This window comes from Mesocricetus auratus, unplaced genomic scaffold, assembly GCF_017639785.1.
Source record: "Mesocricetus auratus isolate SY011 unplaced genomic scaffold, BCM_Maur_2.0 Super-Scaffold_15014, whole genome shotgun sequence".
In the NCBI taxonomy this organism is placed as follows: domain Eukaryota; kingdom Metazoa; phylum Chordata; class Mammalia; order Rodentia; family Cricetidae; genus Mesocricetus; species Mesocricetus auratus.
This window is the reverse complement of record NW_024429186.1, coordinates 704,232-716,386: the sequence shown is the minus strand read 5'-3', so window position 1 is coordinate 716,386 and position 12,155 is coordinate 704,232.

The following is a 12,155-nucleotide window of genomic DNA, read 5'->3' as shown; positions in this document are numbered from 1 at the left end:
TCCTAATTCATTTTCTTAAAACCCAGCTATATTGTTTGGAGCATGCATTCACAGGTGGATATGTGTTCTCACAATGTTTTCAAAGTGTAACTTTAGTTAAGAGTAAACTTAGGGATTTTGAATATTTTTTAAAGCTACTCTACCAGCAAGTTGATTAAAACTAAAATGAGCACAAAACTTTATGTAGGATCTATATTTAACACTAAGTCACAGTTTTACTATTTTGAGCTTTATTTTCTTTCTTTTTTTAATTTTTATTTTTTGTTTACTTTGGTGCTATTTGTTTGTGGTATGCAGAACAAAAGTTATTGAAGTGAGATGTTGTTTTTCCACAATCTGGTGCAAAAATCAATGACATAAAATAATTGAAGATGTGACCATCATGACACTTAGGTGGGAACTATTAGCTGTTTCATTTATCCTGTCCCCCACAGGAAGTTAAGAGCTTCTCTTGTGTGTCTGAAACTGAACACAACCTCCAAGAGCTGAGTGAGCATATGGACTTGTCCAGTCTCTCCATCCTGACATCAGATAAAAACTCAGCACCTGAACCGACCCAACAGCTAAGAAATCACCCCACAGCCAAAGTACTGGCTAGCTTCTGGTGCAGCTCATACGTTTTTCCGTTTACATGCAGTTTCCAAATGAGAGTCTTGCATTTAAACTCTTAGCAGCTGTATACCTGGGTCTTCAGAGACTCTGCTTGCGTATGGTCGGCAAGTGTGGATATGGTAGCCTCAGTTTATTACAATTATAATATGATGTTCTTTTGGGATTGTGCTGTCAGATCATACTACAGTGTAGTGTTCAAATGCACAGACCTCCCCCCCCCCGCAGTGGAGTGAGAAGGCCTCTGCATTCTTCCACAAATATTTGGGGAAAAGGGAATGGCAGGTAAAAAGTATTGTCGGGACTCCAGCATTATGCTGATCCTACCACCCTGATGACAGGCGGGGCATGCACAGTGATGTGGCCACTTATCACTACGTCACTCATTCTCTCTCTCTCTCTTTCTCTCTCTCTCTCTCTCTCTCTCTCTCTCTCTCTCTCTCTCTTTCTCTCTCTCTCTCTCTTTCTCCCCCTCTTGATCACCTGCCGCTGAAATAAACAATGACTCATACTCTCTATGACTCATGCTGTATCACACTGGTCCGGCTTCCATCTTTCACCTTCACCGTTTCTTTTCCTTTTTCTAACTTTTAAACTTTTACAAAAGAACAGCAGGTAGAGCAAGAAAAAAAATGAGTTCATAAAAACTGAAGGTCAATATGATTTTACCTGCAAAACATTGAAAATTCAAAATGCTTATTTTTTTTAAAGAAAGTATAAAAATCTTACTACTAAAGGTATGAAAACAGTTGACTTTATAAGTTCCTATTAATTTGTTAGTTTTGTGTGTGTTGTTGGGGGTGGCAGAAGGCAACTTTCAGTGATTGGTCGACTCCTTTCACTATGTGGGTTCAGGGCTTGAACTCAGGGCGTTGGGTTTGCTGGCAAGTACCTTTAACCATGGAACCATCTCACCAACCCCTGACTAACTAAGATGATGATGATGACTTCCTCTTCCTCTTCTTCTTCTTTTATATACACAGTCTTCTGCCTGGGTGCCAGCAGAGGGCACCAGATCTCATTCAATGTGGTTGTGGTTGCTGGGAATTGAACTGAGGACCTCTGGAAGAGCAGTCAGTGCTCTTAACTGCTGAGCCATCTCTCCAGCCCCTTCCTAAGATTCTTACGGCAGTATTTCTTTATTGTTTTATGCTTATAACATCTCTATGAACTTTCTGCTCTTCTTTGCAGATCAACTTGATTTTATTTTATTTACTTTTAAAAAAGTGTTTGCAGTATGTTAACCTGGAATATAATTGCCATATTGTACTATTTTTTTCTTCTTGCATTGTGTTTAGATGCTTATTTAATTTAATCCTAAAGTAGCTCTATTAGGGAATTATTCGTATTTTGATATTATAACCAAGGAAGTAGAGAGTCACAGATGTTGAGCACCCCTGTCACACAGATTATAAGTAGCAGATCTTGGTTCACATTTTGGACTGGGGAAAGAATTACTATAAACTAGATCCCTGGGAGCAGGCCCACTGCCTGAGAGAAATCAACACAAAGGAGACACTGGGAAACATCACTTTAGAGGATTTCTGCTTCCTTTCTTTTGTGTCTGTAAGTAAATGATCAACGTAAACTAAAAGCAGAATTGATGCTGTTCAGAGATTCCTTCTCCTATGTGTTCTTTTGGTCCTGATGAAACCTAACTTTGGAAACAAAATCAGAACTACACATTTATGTAAATGTTAATGATCCTTTCTGGAGAAGGCAGCAATCATTTCAAGTAGCATTTTCCTCCACTGGTCCTGTCCTGATGACTATACCATTCTCTTCTAGAAAGACGACTGCCATTTCCTTTCCATTAGAAGTTCATTTTAAATTAAGAGCCCCTTGAAGATGGAAAGTTCAGAGACTGTAAGAAGTTAATAAATCAGAGACTATTCTTTTGCATTTCACCAAGGATCTATATTTAAAAAGATTAACGTATAAGCTGCTACCTGACATTATTGCTTCCACTCCCCCGGTGCCCACCACCGCCCCCGTCCTGTTCCACAGAACTGCCATTATTCAGGGAGGAGAACATGTCCTTTCAGCAGCTGCCAAGCACTTAACCGTCTCCTGAAGCGTGTCCAGTAATAGCAGGTACTTTACGTGTGTTCGAAGCCAAAGCAGAAGCTGGTCGAGCCAGCATGGATTAAGTTTCCTGGCAGCACCATTCCAAGGGGCCAGAGAATGGATAGATCTCCAGGACATAGCTTGGGTGGATTCCTGCTGCCTGGAACATGGCACCTGATAAGATAAACTGGTTTGTTAAGTGTTGAATTTCCATTTTATTTTTCCAAACAAATGGCACCCAGCTCAAGAAGGCTTGAGATGCCAAAATGGAAAATCCAGGTGTTAATGACTGTAAGACGCACTGTCCAGGAAGTGAGTGACTGCAGCTTGATGTCTAGGAGTTACCCAGAAGGCTCATTCCTCAGCAGTAGTAAATGCTTGAGAATGTTTGGTCAGACTGTATTTGATATGATGTGGATTAAACACGCTTACCAAGCAATGGAACAGGTCCACCTTACCTGCAGGCTCCCTTAAACCCCAAGTAAATAGCTGTGGTAGGTGGATAATTTGCTCGTTGAGCTTGGTAGTTAACTGAAAATAATGAGGCAACCCAGTCTCTTTCATTTAGAAATTGTTAGTATTCTGCCTAGTCCATTGTGGTAAGCACCTGGAGTCTATTTCTCATCCTTGATGATTCCTGTTTTCCAGATAACAATGAATACACTTTTGAGGTCAATTTCTTTAAAAATTAAAATGAATTATTTTTAAATTGATAAAATTAATTTAGCATTAACATCACATCTCAAACATACCTACTTTGCTGTGTGTTTACAGTTGGCATAGAAATTCTCCGAATGGAATTATAAAACAAATGAACTAACAATTTATTTGAAAAGGCAAACTCCTCACCTGCCTTTGTACCAACTTGTACCAGGCCCTTTCTGTTTGAAATATGCATGGTTTGGCATATTGTTTCTGCCATGAGCAATCACAAAACTAAATGGTTGCCAGCGAGTACAGCCAAATCTCTCCCAGCCTGTCATCCTTTCCAAGGACCTGCATGGCTTTCTCGGGAGTAAGGAGTCAAATCGCACTTAAAGAAGGGCTGGTATTTTACTGCAAATGCTAAAAAGTCTTTAGACACATGTCTGACTTATGAGTTTGGCTTTAGCATCTAGTGTGATATATTTAGTTGAGAAAAATGATCAAACATACTTTTTTGAGAAAAAGAGGTAATATATATATTTGGCTATGCAAAATACATAGCTTTGCTCAAAATAGCTAAACGTTATTCAAGGCAAAGAACATCAGCTCACTTAGTCTCTAACTCTAACTGTGCACATTCATATGCTCCATCATTGTCTAGTGAGAGCTTTTCATAGCTTCTTCTCAAAGCTATTGTCTCCAGATGTACATATGAGTAATTCTAATAAGGGTCTCACCAGGTAGGCTTGGGATTTGTGAGTCCTGAAGGCTGCAATAGAGTACAGTCATTTCCAAATCCGTTTGAACAGGGAACCCTTCTGCTGAGGAGAATCTACTGAAGCCACGGCTCCATAGGGCCACTTTGGGAAACCAAGCGGTATCAGTAAAATGTTTCAGTTTTAGGATGTTTCTTTTGGTTATTGGGTAATAATAAGACCAAATAATAAGACCCCCTTAAGTAACACAGGTTCATCCCTCCCCCAGTCTCTGTGTTGGTTCTTTGTGACTTGGAGACATGCGTTGTAAAGGTCTCTCCGAGGAGATCTGCAGAGTGTTGCATTACCTGCCATGTGTCCTGATACAGAATGATACCTCTGGCATCATTCTTATGACCAGGCAATGCAGGGATTCTCAGTAGGAACATGGTTTTAGTGCTTTAGTCCACTCTGATTCTGCTTGTTGTCCGTAAGACATAACAGGATACACTATGCTCACTTTTAACGACTTACATTCCTATCTTAGGATGGTTATAAAGAAAAGAGGAAGTGCCTTAGACAGGATGACTGGTTTTGGTTCACACTGCATTCTCCTAATCCATTTTTTAAAAGAGAAAAACAACAGAGCTCCAGGACTTGTGAGAGCATATGTGTGGAAGCGCTGAGGTGTAGGATTTTAGTAAACACAATTTGCTAAGGCTTGCATTAGCACAGTACTACACACTGACCGGCTTTTAACTCAGAAATTCCATCTCCACTATGGAAGCTAGACATTTGAAATCAAAGTATTTGCTGGGCCCATTTTTTCTGGGACTTTTCTTACTTTTTTGATAATTGTCTGGTCACTATGCCTTTTCATGACTTATTCTTTCCGTGTGTCTGTGTCCCAATCATCATGACAGAACTATATAAGACTATGCCTCATCCAAATGACCTCACTCTTTAAACTCTTGTTTCCAAGTGCATCCATGTGTGAGGTGCTAGAGGTTAGGACTTATCACCTAAATTTGAAGTAACTGGTGTTTGGGTGTCTATATTTTTTTGCATCAAAATGTACTAGAGACGTGTCAGAAATGGGAATATTGCAAACTCTCACAATCTCACATCCAAAGAGTATTACAATGGTGTTTAACCCTCACTTTACTTTTCCATGAATTTCTCTACATTTTAACTCACTTGATGATCTGCACAAGTGTTATATTTAATGCACAACCAAGGAAAGAGACTGTTTATACTCAGTTTTTAAAGTTTCTTTACTGTTTCCAATTCAGAACATGTACAGGAGTTGATAATCTGTCCCATCGTATGGAGACCATAGCTAATGGTTGCATGGTTACTCTTGGCTGTGTTGAGGTGTGAGGAAATATGTCTCAACATGTCCACACTTTTCCTTTGCCAACACTGACTCTGCTGGTCACAGCACATGAACATAAAGCTAAAGATTTATTTGGCATTCAGGAATTGAGGGAATCAGAGACGGGTCACAGAGTCTTGATTTGAAGAGACCTTTGGTATAACATTTCAGTTACTACCTTGTTATAATTGTATTATTTTTTCCTTAACAGCGAAATTCATCCTTGATATTGATAATTATCTAGTATCTCTTTTATATTGACATAGTTTATTAAAAAACCTAGGTGTTAGTATGTATCTATACAAAATTATTTTGAATAAGAATATGTTGGAGACAGCTCTTGACTTCTAAAAGCATATATATTATTTCACACTTGTTCTCTTCTGTCAATCAACAGTGTGATATAGAGACCCTGGAGGCCCTGGGGATGATGGAACCAGCAGATTTCCATGTGACTCAGATGAATGTGATACATACAGGAAATAAACCTTGTGGTAAGTCAATGAGGCATTTATCTTATAAAGACTAATTTTCTTTATTTCATTTCTAAATGTTTTTTTCTTAAGTTAGTGTTTTCAGTAAAGCCCCTAGAATTATATTTTCAGCAGCCTACCCTATAAATACTCAGTTTCTGAATTACATTTATAATAAATGTTTATGTAAACATTTACTGCTATCTTTGGAAGTATATTACTTAGATGGAACAAAGGCACTAATAGTTACATGAGGTAGGAGGTTGCAATTTGCAATCGCTCTTGCCTACACTGTGTTTAGAAGCCCCAGGTTCCTACTTTTGCGTGAATCCTTATCTCTAGTAACTCAGAGTAGATTCTTAGTGCATGCACTTTAGAGTAGATAAGACTTGCCCTTGACTATGGATTTAGGCCATTTCAAAAATCGCCGTCAGAAAGAAACAGTAAAACTCGGCTGTATAATACACACCTGCGTAATGTAGAGGATCGATTGACTTGAAAAACAAAGTCCTTCCTCTTTTCCATTATCAGGATTTAAAAATGGCTTTACATTTTCGTATTCTTTGCCTGGTTGTTGGAGAGGGCTATTTTGAGGCAGGAAATAGCCCTCTCGTGATGAGGTGTGTTGTATTTGTTTCCAGCACCATTTGCAGGTGACTGCCTGATATAGACATCCTGGGAGTGGGGAAGCAATAATAAGTGTGAACCAATGTCAACAATTTGAGTTAAAGCAAATATGGCAATGGAATATTCAGACTGCAATGGAATCAGTTCATTCGGTGATATTTTCAAAGGCCAGTAGGGCAGCAACCACCCGCCAGGTGACTGTGAATAAAAGTTGTGGACTGCAGTGCTCATGGGACTTTCAGACTATGTGTTTTGTCTCCGTGACCATATCAGAATACACCGTGCGTTGTAAGCTAGTGTGCTCTCTCAGGACAGCACCAACACGTCTCTCACCACCCACACCTCACTCTGGCCACCATCCCCACCACTCCCTACCCACAACCACTTCAAGATGGGTGCGCCAGGGATCCCTCTCTTTTTCTGAGCTCTGTGTTCCTCATTCCTTTGGGCTTAAGTGTTCAATGACTTGCTAAGAGACAAAATCATTTTATCAGCTTGATTGACACAACTGGCTAATCCTGAAAACCGTTAGCATCCTTTGAATAAACTCAGCATGCTAGCAGGGCCAGGCTATTAAACCTCAAAGGCATCCTCAGTGACATACTTCATCCAGCAAGGCTCTTCCTCCTAAAGGCTCCATAGTCTCCATAAACAGCACCACTAGCTGGGGATAAAGTGTTCAAACACATGGTCCTAAGGGCAACATAAACCATAATAAAAACTTGGGTATTTCATATACATGCAATATATAAATTACATAAATTTGTTTAGATCATTTCCTTAGGCAATGTCAAAAAATTCATAATTTAAAAGAAAGAGGTCTTGGTTGTTATTTGAATAGTATAAAAATAAGAATTCCTGTGGCTGGGGAGAGAGCTTTGTTGGGTAAAGTGCCTACCTCAGCATGAGACCTGAGTTCCCATCATAGCACTATGTAGAAAACCAAGCATGGCAGTGTTCATCCTCCCCCTGGGGAGGCAGAGACAAGGATGGTCCCATGGATTTGCTGGCTGACCATTCTAGACGAGCAGTGAGCTCCAGATTCAGTGAGAGACCCCCCAAATCAAAACATGAATTACAGAGCAATAGAAGACACCTACCTCTGTCTTCTGCATGCATGTACACGTGTGCATTTATATACTGGCACACACATATGTACACACATAGACACACAGACAAACTCACACACTAGCACAAGCGTGCAGACATGCACAGAGAATTTCTATTAAATATTCCATAATCTATCTATTTATTATACTTTGAATTTTCTTCAGTTGACTAAAATTTCTTCCATTGTATCAAATACTTAGTACCATGTCTCAATTTTCATATTTCAGCTAGAGAAGTAAAGTTGGAAGCATGTAATTTTTGTTTGACTTCTGATAAATATTGTTCATTGTGTGTCATACCAGGACTGGACTACATCAGATTACCAGATTCCTCCCTGACCACATGATGTAAACTATGTTTTCAAGTTCTTAGTAGTATTTAAAGGCAGCTATGCTTAGCATTATACCACCAACACTGGACCATCTCACTAGTACTGAAAATTACCTGAGAGGTTAAAATGATCTCACGTCATCAATCTGTCTGTTTCCTGATAAGGAGTGTCATCTTGAAATAACTTTAAAAACAGCTTATTTGCATAATGCATTTCTATTGCTAAACTATAATGCTGTCTCTGTCATTTAGTTTTCATTCCCAGTCCTGATTTATGATGCTCACCAATGGGCTCACTTGCCACTTTCTATTGTCAGAAGGGTGAACATAATTATAAACTTCCCTAGGGCTTTAGTTGGAAACACAGGACTCTTGTTACATTCAAGGAACAGGATGTCCAGCTTTGTAAAAGAGAAAGCAATAAACAGGAGAATCTCTTTCTTCTATATTACTTTTTATTTCCATTTTTATTATCATTGTTAAGAGGCTTTTCCTATCCTCATTTCTGTTAAAAGGACAACTGTTCTAGAAGCTTTATATAAGTACATAATATTTGGAATTTGTGATTAGTTACAGCCCCAAAGCACAATAATATAAGATATGCTTCTTACTGAAACAAATGTTAATTTGCCTTCTTGAAACAAGCTGCTTGCTGGTTACTGCTCAGCTGTCAACAGAAAATATATTTTGTTTATAAGAAGCCCTTTGGCCATTCAAAAGGAATGGATTTAGAAAATGTAATTTAACACCAAGCTTCTCTGAAGGTTAGGAGCAGCAATGGCTGCAAAAGAGCTCATTAGAAACTGATTATTCCCCAGGAAGGCAGGGAGCTGCTGCTGAGGGTCGCAGCACAGTTCAGGGTTGTGTTATATAAGAGGAAAACTCCAGCAACACCACCCTCTGTTCCACTTGGACGTATATATAGGCACTGAAATCTCTAAAATTAAAACGCTTCACCTCTTATGTGTTTTCTGTAATTAATCCCTTTGGGGATAGCTACAGAATGTGCTAGAAAACTTCTTGTAAATCAGGGTCTTTCATTTCAAATGTTTTCTGTGGACTTGAAAATTTGGGGGCTTTTACTTCTTTTAGAAAGATTCAGGCAACACATGCACTGTAATTAGGTGATGCCAGCTGTTCTTTATTCTCCCATGCTAGTCAGGGCTGGTCAGAATACTAAGGAGGCATGACGAAGCCAACCAGCCAGAGCACACTTCCTTCTGCCTGTCCCATGCCTCTTCTCATCTGGGTTTCTTTCCTCTTGCATGTACCGCTTTATCTAGACTAACAAGTCCAGCAGTTCTCTGATAAGGCAAAAGCTTTGGTTCCTTGGAAGAGAATGCTAAGGGTGCCTTCTCTTCTCCTCCCCTCAACGCTCCTCCAAAATTCCCTTTTCTAACAACCACAGTGTTTCAGGTTGTAAGCAAAGCATGTTTCATACTAGTATGTGCTTTAGAAATGAAATGCTTTTGTGATTTTTATTTGTTTGCATGTTTTCGCTCTCTGGCAGATAGTCAAGGTTGCTTTTGGTTTATATTTTGTTTGGGATAAGCTTGGATAGCCAAGAGTTCAGGCTTTAGAAACTTGTCTTTGCCATTGGCACTTTGATCACATGTTTGCTTATTGTCTTAGATTTTCTGTTTCATAAGCTTTGTAGATGGGAAAAGTATCACTCATCCTAACTGCCGATAGAAATTTTGTTGGGATCAAATAACATATCAGAGTAAAAGTATTGCACATTCTGTAATATTAGACAGCTCCCTACCAAAATTATCTTGCCACAGTTTAAATTAACAAAAACAAATTTTAGAAGTCTTTTCCTTGTTTTTACAACTACTTGAAATTGAAGACAGTGGCAAAGTAACTTTTAGATTTCTCTAAAAGGTGTATGCTGAGTGGCTCAGTTGGTGAAGTGTTTGCTGCTCAAGCATCAGTACCTGAGCTTAGATCCCCAATACACATGTAAAAATACGATTATGGTGGCTCATGCCTGCAAAGTCAACACTAGGGAGGCAGAAACAGGAGGATCTCTCCTTGGAGCTTCCTGACCAGTGAGGCTAGATGAAGTTATCATGCTCCAGGTTCAATGAGAGACCCTGTCTCAAAACAATAAGGTGTAGAGTAACAGAAAAAAATTGGAAGGGCATACATATCAACATGCACATACATACACACAAATACACATACATGCACACAGGAAAGAATTATTAAAGAGAAAAGAGAGATAAGCAGAAACTGTTAAAGGTTACTCCTAGGAGTCTGGGATGTAACTTAGCTGGTAGAGTGCTTGGTTGCTGGCTGTACAAAGAACCCTGGGTCAATACTCAGCATCAGACATGCTTGGAGTGTTGGTGCACATCCTTAGTCCCACCACTAGAGAGGTGGGAGCAGGAGGAACGGGACCTGTACATCCTTCTAATCGACATGGAGAGTTTGAGATAAGCCTGTTGTATATGATACAATAATTATTAAATATATATGATAATTTTGAGGGTGGGGTTATGAAACCAATATTTTCCATGGTGCTGCCAATGTAGTCAAGACAAGATTTTTTTTGTTTGTTTCATTATGTTACTTTAGGATCTTTAGTGTTGAAAAGAGTGAAAATTGTTCACAGTATTTTATTTTCAGCACGATCAAAACTAACTCCTAAGTCCATTTAGTCTGCCCTTGTGGGAAGGTGCATAGCTGTCTGTCTTACAAGAGAGAAATCCCATTTATCACGATAACTGCATTCCACAATCCAGCTGGTTCTTTGCCAGCTCTTCGCCACTTAATGGAGGCTGAATTAGGCTAACAGTTTTGTGCACTGAACACTGAGGCTTTGAGTTCCTCACAATGATTCATGTGTTACAGCTGCGACCCACACTCGTTAGTAACATCTGACTTACCATGGAGCCACACAGCTTCCTTCCCTCTCAGCGTATCTTTTGAGAAAATGTCAACTTTCCAGTTTTCTGGATGAGCATGTGAAAGTTAGTGAATCTTAGTCTTTAAGAAACCATTATTCAAAAGAGTAGATGGGGTTATTAGGGAGAAAAATGCCACATTAAATGTCTTGCTGAGATTCACATTTGGAAAATTATAATTTTCCATTTTTCGGAGAAATTATTATTGCTTTCATTTTTTTGAGTTGAGGGTGTCTGAAATTACAGTTTCTTAATTATGGCCTTAGTAATCCAGAGTGGGAGTCAATAACTTTACAAGTAATTATGAATGCTGTGTTTTTTTTTCTGCATTTGCCCAGATGTCTTTATGTCATAGTGTGTGTTGCAGAGGAAATGACAATTGGTTCAAATCAAGAGACAAGGAGGCAAAGTTACAGACTCTTGGCAGTGTCTGTGATGGTCAGAATTAAAGTGGCAAAGGAAAAGTTGCATAGTTGAACAAATGGAAGAGATGGAAGCCTTGAGTTTGTCTTAAAGAAGTAAAATTTGTGCTTGTGTAAATAGTTTCAAGGCCACATTCATAACTTTTGACCGATGATTAAGCTTAAAAGAAATGGGCTTAACGAGAAACCTGGCACTAGGAAAATTCCCAGGAATCCACAAGGATGACCCCAACTAAGAATCTAAGCAGTAGTGGAGAGGCTATCTTAAATGCCCTTCCCCCAAACTGAGATGGATGACTACCTTAAATACCAGTCTAGAGCCTTCATCCTAGTAGCTGATGGAAGCAGAAGCGAAGAGTCACAGCTGAGCACTGAGCCGAACTCCTGGAATCCAGTCGTAGAGAGGGAGGTGTGATGAGCAAAGGGGTCAAGAAACCCACTGAAACAGCTGCCCTGAGCAAGTGGACCTCACTGACTCCAGACTGATAGCTAGCTGGGGAACCTGCATAAGACCAAGCCAGGCCCCCTGAACGTGGGTGTCAGTTGGGGGGCAGTCTGGGAAGTCTATGGGGCCTCTGGCAGTGGAACCAGTGTTTATCCCTAGTATGTGAACTGGCTTTTTGGAGCCCATTTCCCATGGAAGGATACTATCTCAGCCTAGATACAGGGAGGAGGGCCTCAGTCCTGCCCCAAATGATGTGACAGACTTGGATGATCTCCTATGGGAGGCCTTAAGACCCTCTCTGAGAGGTGGAATGGGGGCGTGGGATGGTGAGGTGGTGAGGGAAGTAAGAGGGTGGGAGGGAGAGGGAACTGGGATTGGTATGTAAAATAAGATTGCTTTTAATTTAAATGAAAAATTAATTGAAAACAAGAAAGTTTGAACATGTCTT